Genomic DNA, 11353 nt, shown 5'->3' on the forward strand with positions numbered 1-11353 from the left:
CAATCCTAGACTGTGCCACGTGGGAGCCACCAGCCGTCCCGCTTATTTCAGTGAAAATGGAATAAGATTTAAAATTCAGTTTGTTATCTGCAGCAGCCATATCTCAGCCTCACTTCTTACCCTTGAGCTCCCCTTCGTCCCAGCAGCAACCCCACCCTCACTGCGGCTCCCTGAGTGCTTGCCTCCCCGAGGCTTTTTCAAACAAGCCCACTCCTCATGTTCCAGTGTTATTCTCTTCCTCGTGCCCCACTTCTCTCTGCAGTCAGATGTCAGCCCCTCAGCTCCCTCTCCAAGCTGTGTTAGCACTATTATCAACTCTACACCACCATCCCGTCAATTAGCACCTGGGAATTAAAATCCCAAGTTGTTAATTTTTCTGCTAACTTTTCTTGCACGTAGGCTGACCCTCCCAATTAGACTGTCAGGCGTTTGAGATCAAAGCCCACCATTATACTTTTTAGTGCCCATCAGAGTGTCAAAAACATAGCAGACCTTAACTTACATGTGGTCAATAATCACTATTCAATATACACACTCTATATATACAAAATGTATATATATGTGGGGAGTGGTCTTAGCGTAAAGAAACCATGAGAAAGAGAAGTACCACCGACTGAGACATATCTGCTGTTTATAGACGAGGTGATTAACAGGCACAGCTAATGTATAAAGAATTCTCCTGACATGAAAAAAAATACTTAGAATACTTGTCTTAGAAGAGTTTTAGTTAGGACTTCAGAGTCCAACTCAACAAACTCTTTTAATTAATATTTTATCTGGCTCATTACCATCCTCATAAATGCAAATGGAATTTCTATAAATAGGAGAAAAAATAATTTCCTGTGTGTCATATTCTGAAGAGAAAACTTTAATTGTGAATTCATCTCTTGCTCGACGAAGGAAGGTAAGAAGCAGGGCAGGGTGCACAGAGGCAGGGGTTCTGCGCGCTAATTACCAGTGATGACACACCTGAATTCCCCCCTGCTTTCGAGCCCCAGCCTCATCAATTTTCAATGAAAGATGTACTTATACCTTCCAGGCCCCCTGAGTAGTTCTTCAATTGTGTCCCCCATGCTCCAATGTCCCCTGTGATCTTTGAAGGATTTGGACATGAAACAGTCAAGGCTCACCTAATTCTGCAAAAACCAGCCAGGAATAGAATCCTATTTCAGGTCTAGGCGGAGAACTAGGTTCTCCGCCTCCTGGTCCAAGGTCCATCACTGTGAGAATATTTACAAAATAACATTTTCTTACCCTACGTTTTGCTTCACAATCAGCCGGGCTCCCTCCATCACGGCAGAAGAAATGCCATGGTCTTTATACTGAACCCAAAGGCAGCTGCCACCCCAAGACAGAGCACCTCCTGGGCTCAGTAGACGCTTACAGCATGTGTCATGTGGTCCACAGACCTACACTGCCAAGGCCGCTCTGAGAACTAGGAAATGCAGGACTTGGGAATTTTCTTCCCAGAGTGATAACCCCTAAGATCAACCTGGGATGGATGAGCGGAAGACAGGCTACAGCCCCGAAGGGGCCGAAGAGATTTCCTCGTTAGTCGGAACCATTGCAGCCTCACTGGATAAAGACCCTCTGCAGAGACAGGGGAGGGGCATCCAGGAGACCAACCCCGGCTGCTCTGAGCTCTATCCCTGGGGACGGTGCCTAGACGGTGGCTGTGTACACGCTGGTCCACGGCAAGAGGAGCCCCCAGGTTGCCACCGTGAGACTAAGCTGCTTGGTCGCTGCCGCGTTACCGTGCATGGAGGAGAGGACAGGTTTGGGGCATCTTAGCCCCGGGGACAAGCATCTGTCATCTCGTAATTAATAAACCAGTTTTCTTGTTTTTGACGATGTTCACTTGATAAATATTCACTGAGCACCTGTGCTAGGTGCTGAGGGCACAGCAGAGAACATGACAGCCAGGGTCCCTGCCCTGGCGGGCACTGGTTTCACACGCCTCATCTGTTGTGCCTGCCCCTGAGGGGAGACAGGCTCGGGGATTAGGGCAGGGGTGTGGATCCCCAAAGGCTGGGCAACAGGCAGAGACAGGCCAGGAAGGGCCCCCCTGATGGACCAGTCCTCGGAGAAGCTTGCAGGCCCTGCCCAGACAGCAGCCCTCCCTTTGGAGGGGATGTGACGTTAGCAGCTGGCTTTCCTATAACTCACAGGAGTTACAGAATGAATGTAGGCACTCATCTTCCCCCAGGCAGGGAGGAGCTCAAAAAGGGAGGGAAGGGAGGCGGCTGCTAGGCGATGGCTCTGCATCTGGATTGCTCTGGGCTTCTCCTCGGGGCAGAGAGGACATTTCCTGCTATTCCTGCCCGGCCACAGGCCACATGCCTCCGGAGAGGACGGCCAAGGGTGAGCACAGAGCCTGGGAGCCGCAGGCCTGTTTCCTGTCTCTGGATCTGCTCCATCTCCAGCCCGTGAGTCAGGGCACCCCAGACCCTCACTCCACCCATGGGAGCAAGGTCCGTGGGGCTGGGGATGCAGTGCCAAGACTGTGGCCCCTCCAACTTCCCGAGGAAAGCCTCTCACCTGCTGGGTTCCATCTAAGAAGCGCAACTAAATTTCGCCAACCGCCCCATCAACGCACGGCGGAGTGAATGAGCAAGGCTCTGATCCAAGATTTCTGCTCGCCTAGTTTCTTCCTTCTTTCGGTCTGCGGCACCGCACCCACTAGACACGCGTGCACACGCTCACACACGCGCACATGCGCGCGCGCACACGGATCTCTGTCCTTGGCACCTGCACGACCAGAAGCAGCCCCGGCACCAGCAGCAGGTGTGGCAGGGAGGTGGCGGGAACCTGGGGGAGGGACGGAGGGGGCGAGGCCCGCGGGGAAGGGAGCGCAGAGCCGCCGGCCCCCTCCCCCGGGGTGTCTCTCCGCCTTCCCCCTCGGATTCATTCTGAACTGACGGCGCCCCCATCACGTCGCACTGAACCCCCGCCCGGCCCCGGCCCACCTCCCCACCGCTTCGCCCGTGTTCCTTTACATCGGTTATTACACATCAGTACACAGAGATTCATTGTTCTGGGGGCAGAAGGGGAGGAGAACCAGGGGAGAGAAGAGGGCGGAGGGGAGGTAGGGAGGAGGGGACGGACGGACGGAGGGAGGGAGGGACGGAGGGAGGGAGAGAGCGCGCGCCTCCTGCCACTGTCGCTGGAGAAAGGGAGTGACTAGTGGCTGGGACTGGAGGGGCTGGCGAGGGAAGGGACAGAATGGCTTAGAAGCCTCTGCCCACTGGACCGCACGCAGGGAGAGGCTCCCCGCAGAGTCCGAGGCTGCCGTGATGGCTGGGGCTGGAGTATCCCCTCCCGGGCCCTGAATGCTCCCGCACCGCCTCGGAGGGGCACCCCAGAAGTTAGCATCAGTGTGACGTGGAAGCTCCGATCTCAACAAGTAAGTTGTCTTCTTTCCTCCTCCGTTTCTCCCCGGCTCACCGGTTCTGGAAGGCAGGACGGGCGCTCTCAGGGTGCCCACTGCCCGAGCAGCTGGCTTTTCCCCGGCACCTGCCAGTTTGGGAGCCCTGGGGACAGGGAAGGGCTTAGGATGGGTCCAAAGTTCAGCCAGGAAGTCTGAGCTCCCCGAAGACTGCGCGCTGCCCTGGGCTGCGAGCTTAGGCTTTAGAGGGCTGTGAATGTAGCTCTTCTGCTCTAGAGCTGGGATCCTGTGGCACCAAAACCCGCATCAGGGTGGGCGAGGCCGGGGCAGCGGGGAGGGGGAATCCTTCCCCTGGGCCGGGGCAGCGGGGAGGGGAATCCTTCCCCTGGGCAGCCACTCTGCCTTCAAGTGCGGGTGTGGAGAGCCGGGGAGGGCGACCAGCCCTTTTAGCCTTAAATCAATCCTCACCTTAGTCTTGCTTCCTTTTAAGTCTGGCCAAATTGGCAACATGGCCTTGCTGATTCTGCCCTCCTGCCGCGCCGTTCACCTCCTGCGTGCCTCCGTATCTCTTTGTAAACATCTTTCAAACTGTTCAGAAAGGGTGGGGGGGCAAAGCTCCAAGGACAGGCTTAGGGACTAGGGAATGGCACCATTATTCCCGTGCTCCCCAAACCCACATATCTCCCTGGAGAGCTGTGGTGCCTCCCCTCAACCAGGTCTCTCCTCCTCCCTGGACCACGGGGCGGCCTGTGTGCTGCCGGCTCCTTGGACCAGCTCTGGCCCCGAAGCTCCAGGGTTTGTGCCAAGCATCGGGTCAGACAAGGTCAGCTCAGCACCTGCTCTGAGAGTCCTTTCAAACACCAGCAGACCCCCCAGGCACATGAGTGGTTGTTTGGGGTCAAACCATGCCAAGCACTTTGCTCTCTTCTGAGGCTTTTAATGGAGCAGATATCACCATCCTCGTTCTACAGGTGAGAAAGTGCAGCTGAGCGAGGCTACGTAACTTGCTGGAGGTCCACAGCTTTCAAGTGAGATTCTCACCTGGGCCTGACTCCCAACCGTACCTCTTTTTCATCACTAAGCCATGCATTGTAGGGCTTTCTGCTTCCCAAAGTACTTCTCCATGTGGGAGGGAGGCAGTGAAAAGAAGCTAATATTTATGAACCAAATACTGAGCTGGACACGCTCCTGTGCGGTAATCTGGACTCCAGTCCTGTGACGCGGAGCTCATCCCACCCACGTTATAGATGAGGCTGAAGCTTGGAGAGCTCTGAGCGCTAGTAAGCAGCCATTAACTTCTAAACGCTTGTCCTCTGGCTTCAAATCCGGATTGTTTCCACTGTCAAACAGCAAGCCTGAAAGGTGTTCTGGCCTCCTGTATCTATACCTTTCCTTAAAACCCAGGTGTAAATCCCATCAGCTGGCTGACAGAGGCCCTCGGGCTTCCTAAAATCTGGTGGGAGGATCAAGCAGAGCCATTGGTATGGGCGTTAGAGAGAAGGGCCCTTGGCTGGGCTCCGACATGAGAAGCCTGGTCAGCCTGTGATTTTCAACTATTGATCCTGCCTGAGATGCCCTCACTCCAGGTAGAGGAAGGCATGGCCCTCAGAGGAAGTGCTGGGGTGCAGGGTAGGGGTGCTTCGGGGCACTGATATCAGGGAATCGTCACTTATGAACACTTCCTGTGGGACCTAAGGCATTTTATGTATGAGGAGGAGGTTCTGCTTTTCTTTTCCCATCCAGTGCTTTTCCCACTATTGCTCCCAGCCTCCCCTGACCTCACCTCCTCCAGCCCCCCTACACCATCCTATACCCACACAAGCTGAAACCAAGTGTCACAGAGTAGAGATTTGGAACCCAAGGCTAGAAAAAGGCAAGCATTCTTTTACCTTGGAAGGAATATTTTGGGGCATTTATCAAGCGTTTACTACTTCTCAGGCTCCATTCATTCACCACAAGATTGATAATAAATTGTTACAACAGCATCAATTATTAGAACAGCACCAGGGCCATCGCTGAAAGAGGAAACATCCCATAGAGAAAAGGTCTGTGCTTTCCACGAAAGCACGGGGCTCCCAGTTTCCCCAAACCACATTCTAGACTCCGTGTCTAGCTCTCCAACAGGAAGGATCACTCAGACACAGACTCTCCCGCAGCCTTCCTTATTTAAGTAGCCCGCCGACAGTAAGCAGAGATGGGTGAACTCCGTGCAGAGAGCAGCGCGGCAGGAGGCAGAGGCAAGGGTGAAAGGGGAGGGGAGAGAAGGGTCCGCGCTGCCCAGGGTCAGATCCCAGTGGAACTCCCCGACTTGGCTTCCCCGGAGTCTTTGGGCACATCCTGAGACAGGCAGAGCTCTTCCCTCTATCTGTGGGCCAGCAGAATCAGTGTGGCCCTGTCACCAGCATCCTTCCCACCCCACAGGCTGCGTAGCAAGATCCCCCTGGGGCTCTCTGCCGGCACCCTCCTGGGTTTCCCATCCAGGAGGCACTAGAGGTGCCCTAGTGGCCCGTGAGGATGCTGACGTCAGCGTGAGGTGACAGCAGGGGTGCCACCCTCCCTCCTGTTTGCTCCAAATACGGCCAAGCTCTCGTTGCGTCCTGTGGTCAAAGCCACCAGCAGTGTCCTGTGCATTCACGTACTTGAAAACCGCGTCTATGTCTGTTTTTTGTGTTTAAATCAATTCAGCAACCGTGGATTTGATCTCCTAACACGCTCCAGGAATAATTAATTTTTGAAAACCTTGGAACGTGATCATTCGGGCAGGGAGGGTTATGCTTTCCACTTAGGAGAACGTTAGCAGAAGTTTGCATTTTCTGAGCAATCCTGGTGGAGAGAAGGGTGTGGCCCGGGAATCCATTAGGTGGTTGGAAGGAGCCATTTTTAGATTAAATTTCCACTGTGTCTGAGCTACAGACGGGCCACTGGGAGCCGGGGCCCATCGTCAGTTGTCTGTAAGACTGTGGTCAGCCGTGGAGGAATTGCTCTGTTTTTCCTAAAGACAAGGTAAGAAGGATGGGAGAACCAACACAAAGGGCTGTAGGGAGACATTTGAAAAAAAAAAAACAACAACACCTGAATGTATTTCTCTAAGAGACCTGTGGAGTGGCTTTCTCTGGAATAATTATTTTAAACCAGAGGGGACAGCTTCCCCTTCCGGAGCCCTGGCTGCTGAGGGACCGAGTGGTGGCCTCTGCCAGTGCAGCCCCGCTTATCTAACGCCTCCTACCTTGACATTCTGATAAGTGAGCTATTCTAGTCCCCAGAGCCCAGGACGGCAGCTACACTGGCCAACGGCCCTGTTGAGCTAAATGTCAGAGCCAAACCTTTAACACATGACCCTGGAGATCCTGGCTTGTGCATCCATGTTAAGTTCCATCATCATTCCAGACCAGAGCAGGCTGAGGGGCAGAGGTCAGGGATACCTGACCAGTTTGACAGGTGGCAACGGCACTTCCGGGTCACCAAGGGTCAATCCATATGGTGGCCAGAGAAGCTGGTGGGGACACTGAAAAGGGAAGTGGATGGGGGGTGGTGGTCAGAGATCAATGGTGACAAGGACAAGCTTTTAGGTTCTCACTCTCATCTCCTGAGACTTGGTTGTTTGGGGCTGTGTGTGCCACCTGCCACTATGCCCTCTCTTACGTTTCAGGCTCCCAGCATTTAAAGTCAGGTAGACCCTAGTGCCATCATCCTGTATTATTTCTTGCTGCTCATAAAGGAAAAGAGGGGAAAAGGCAAGAGTGGAAGCGTGTCATCCAGAGCTGAACCTGTGCCCCACGTCTTGCACTTGGAGTCTGCTTCCCCCCTTCCCCAAGACTGGGCTGTTGAGAACTTGATCCCCAGAGCCTGGCTGGGGGATCACAAGAGCAGCAGGGACCCGGTGCCACCCCTGCCTCAGGAAGCTGCTGTCCAGCTGGGGTAACAGGTCCATGGGGGCCCAGGTCCAAGGCACCTCTCTAGCAAGGCTATGACAGCCAGCGCTCCTGGGCTATCGCAGACGACCCCACTGGACATTAGGGAACACAGTCCCGAGTCAGGTTGCCTCAGTCACTTTGGAAAGTGCCCTTTATTGGATGAACTTAAAAAGTCGCTCGCATGTTCCTTCAAAAATGTGTATGGAGCTCCTACCACAGGCCAGACCTTGTGTAGGAACTTGTGATACAGGTTGGGTCATGTACACACCCTGTCTGTCCTGCCTGGAGCCTCTCCCAGGACTGACTGGGGGAAGCAGCCGTGCCACAGCATCGGGGGGTGGGGAGCATTGCCAGAGAGATGCAGGGGCCAAGGAGGTCCCACTGAACCACAGAAGGCTTTCCAAGGGGCTTGAAAAACCACATGGTCTTGATCACTGTGCCTGTATAGTAAGTTGTGAAACTGAGTAAACTGGCTTCTTCCATCTTATTCTTTTGCAAAATTGTTCTCCCTATTCTAGTTCCTTTGCCTTTCCATATAAACTTCAGAATAATCTTCTCTGTATCTACAAAAAAATCTTGTGGGAGGCTGATAAGAATGGCATTAAATCTATACATCAGCCTGGGGAGAGCCGGCATCTTTTCTGTGTTGAGCCTTCCCGTTCATGAACAGAGCATGTGTCTCCATTTTCTAGATGTTCCTTGGTTTCTTTCATTGTCATTTTGTACTTAACATGGTTCCTTTTGATCTGCCAGGAACTGTGTGACCTTGGGCGAATCCCTTAGTTCCTCAGACCTTCATTTTACTTTCTGTAAAATGGGTATAATGGCATTGCAAAGGGCAAGTAAGATAGGCTTATTTCCCCTTGACTGATTCTCTTCTCTGTTCTTTCTCCCAACTCACGTTCTGATGCCCTCACTCACTTCTCATCACTGTGTCGTTTCTTTTCATCCTGTGTTACCTTAAGCGTCTTTCATGCTCAGCCCTTTACTCAGTTCTCTTTGCTTCCTGTTTCTCTTATTCTCACTGCTTCTCCTGGTCACTCAGCATCCCGTGATGTTCGTCTTCTTCCTCTTTACTGCATCACGTGGAGGCTCCCTTTTCCTTCTTTTCCGTAGATGTAGTGTGTGACGCTAGTGCCGGTCAGCCTGCGTTCAAGTCCAGATCCACGACACTAGCTTTGGGGCAGTTTGCTCACTCTCTTTCTTCATCTATAAACAGGGGAAACAGTACCTATGTCACATCTTTTCTGAAATGATTAAATGAGTCAAGACATATAAATCACTTAAAATACAATCTGGGATGATACTATTACTGTCGCGCCCTGAGTCTCTGGTCCTTTCCCACTGGTTCTCTTACCTTCTTGTCACCATACCATCTTTTCACTTGCATGTAAGTCTGTTTGTATTCACATTATCTTGCTTTCTTGCTACCGTCTCTCTGCGCTACTGTATCTCATAGTCTCTGATCGTCATTGATAAATCGGCACCAGCCCAGGAAATCTGTCCCTGGGGCTGTTGAGAGGAAACAAGTGGTTTTTCGTTTTGATTTAATTATTGATCTGCTTTATTCTTTAATGCAGGATACATACTCACAGTGCAGGGTTACAGTGAAGAGAATGTATTATAACGATTCTGCTCACTTTCAGAGAGCTGGCCGGCTTAAAAGGGAAAAGTACTGGATGGACAGACATGAATGTGGGGAAAATGTAAAATGAATTAATTTGATTTTCATGCCCTTTTATTCGTGATTTTTCATACTTCTCCTGCAGGGGGCTGGGAGGGTGAATCTGGATTGCGGCCAGTAAACCATGGCTGAATATTAAGACGAATAGATGTAAGGACCCATGAGGGCCTGCAGCAGTCTGCCAAGGAGGGCAACAAATGTTCCGTCTTAAGCAAATGGGAGCCAAACGAGTTGGGAGCTTCAGTCACAGCTGCAGTTCCATAGATGCATTGCCCAACAATTAGGTGCTTACAAAACGTCAAATTGCTTGACAGGTACATGTGATTAAGCCTTTCAAATCCATAGTCCATACCTCAAATTAAGCCTGATTTTCACCCTTTTAAAAAGTAGTGAATAGGGACTTCCCTGGTGGCGCAGTGGATAAGAATCTGCCTGCCCATGCAGGGGACACTGGTTCTGAGCCCCGTTCCAGGAAGATCCCACATGCCGCGGAGCAACTAAGCCCATGCGCCACAACTCCTGAGGCTGCGTGCCACAACTACTGAAGCCCGCACACCTAGAGCCCGTGCTCCGCAACAAGAGAAGCCACCGCAACGAAGAATAGCGCCCGCTCACCTCAACTAGAAAAACCCTGCACGCCACAATGAAGACCTAAAGCAGTCAAAAATAAATAAATAAATTTATTTTTTAAAAAATTAGTGAATATATTTGGACTCACTCAGATATACTCAACTAGATCTTTTAAATGCCGCCAAAATGATCTTTCTGTCTGTGTTTCCTCCAAAGAACTGAACTCCACAAGCAAATGACAGATCTGTCTGCTCTCATTTCAGACGAGAACTCTGTCTTCCTTTAAAAACCCTTCAGTGAAACACCATTTAATCCTCTCTTTTCTTTGTATGTGTATCGCAAACTCCCCGTGTTCTTGTGTCTTTAATGACAAAGTAAGCACAGGATTAGCCCACAGCACTTCAAATAAGGTTCACGTTCCTCTCCAGATACCAAAAACATAATGCAGAAGCTTTTATTCCTTCCTTGGAATGGTGGTGGAGACCCATCCGAGGATGCAGTCTGAATGAGTGGCCTGGCCTGGGCTGCCCGAGGTCTGAGGGCTCAGGTTCACCCTTTTGGCACTGACCAGCCCCTTCTCTGTGTGGCCAGGGGTCAAGGCCACCTGCTAGACCTATTGTTAAATCTTTCTTTTTATTACCCAAAACCTCATAGTCTGTGTTTCCATGTCAAGTGTCATCGTCGTGGGAGCGATTTAACCAGCATGTGCGTGTCCTTGGACAACTAGCCAACTACAGAGTGGGACTAAAATCATAGGATTCTCATGAACCAGTCCAAGAGTTATGAATGGGCCCCACAGAGATAGCAATTACCATTATTATTCCATAATAATTCCATATAGTAATAACACTGCTATCATTTCATACCTTATACCTGCCCTTATCCAGTAACAATTCGGATTAGGGGGCCGAGTGCCTTGTACTGGTATCTGGTGGAGTAAAATTTTCCTGATAAAGTAGCAGGTATTTCACTGACACTACGATTCCTGTGGATATTTCCATTTCTCATACAGGAAAGAGACCCAGGGTAGGGATCTATGGAATGGTGTGTGGTTCAGGGCAAGGTACGTGGTCAGGAGAGTTGGGATTATAATTCAGGATCAAGACTGCATTCTGTCTAGTGCTCCGGACTTGGATGGACGTCGAGTGGCAGAGCAGGAGAGCGTGGACCCTGTGGTCAGCCCAGTGTCGGTTCAAGCGGGTCCTGCGGCTTCCCAGTCACGTGACCTTCCCTGAGTCTCAGTCTCCTTATCTGTATAATGGACGCATTGTGCTTTCTCCGTAGTGTTGCGGAGAAGATTAGGTGAGTGGACACACATAAGGTTAATATACATCTGGTTCAGAGGAAAAACACCACACACACACACACACACACACACACATTGCACTTCTAGGGCTATTTAAATAAAATAAGTCAGCATAACCCACTGCAGGAAGTAAATTGAACACATATTTAAAACAAAAACAAAATGAGTGCAAAGGGCATGGGGGAAGCAGCACACATGGGATAGATGCTCCCTAAAGAGCTGGCTCTGGTCAGGGCATGTCTGAGGCGAACCTAGGGACAGGTGACTCACCTAGGAGTGACCCAGCCCTGCAGCCACACCTCTACCTTGACTTTGCTTAACAATCCCACCCATGCTGAGGGACCAGATTCAAGGGCTCCCCTGGGAGGGACAGAGGCAGCCCCAGGAAGGAGACCCAGGAGGCCTCAGCAGGTGGGGCCAGGGAGTCTGTGGCAGCTCCCCAGGGAAGGTCATTCTGAGCAGTCGCAGGCAACACAGGACACTCATCCCCTGAA

At 51.5% G+C, this 11353-nt stretch overlaps 1 protein-coding gene across 1 annotated transcript in view; it reads left to right on the forward strand.

Annotated features, from left to right (window-relative positions):
- The first annotated feature begins 3181 nt into the window (after positions 1–3181).
- The window catches only part of KCNJ5 (potassium inwardly rectifying channel subfamily J member 5), a 24826-nt gene continuing 16654 nt past the window's right edge, over positions 3182–11353 (forward strand). Inside the window, exon 1 of the mRNA XM_024740799.1 lies at positions 3182–3403. The gene's annotated coding sequence lies outside the window, so the exon portion shown is untranslated. The remainder of the gene's footprint in view (positions 3404–11353) is intronic.

This window comes from Neophocaena asiaeorientalis, unplaced genomic scaffold (genome assembly GCF_003031525.2).
Source record: "Neophocaena asiaeorientalis asiaeorientalis breed wild unplaced genomic scaffold, Neophocaena_asiaeorientalis_V1.1 scaffold308, whole genome shotgun sequence".
Classification (NCBI taxonomy): domain Eukaryota; kingdom Metazoa; phylum Chordata; class Mammalia; order Artiodactyla; family Phocoenidae; genus Neophocaena; species Neophocaena asiaeorientalis.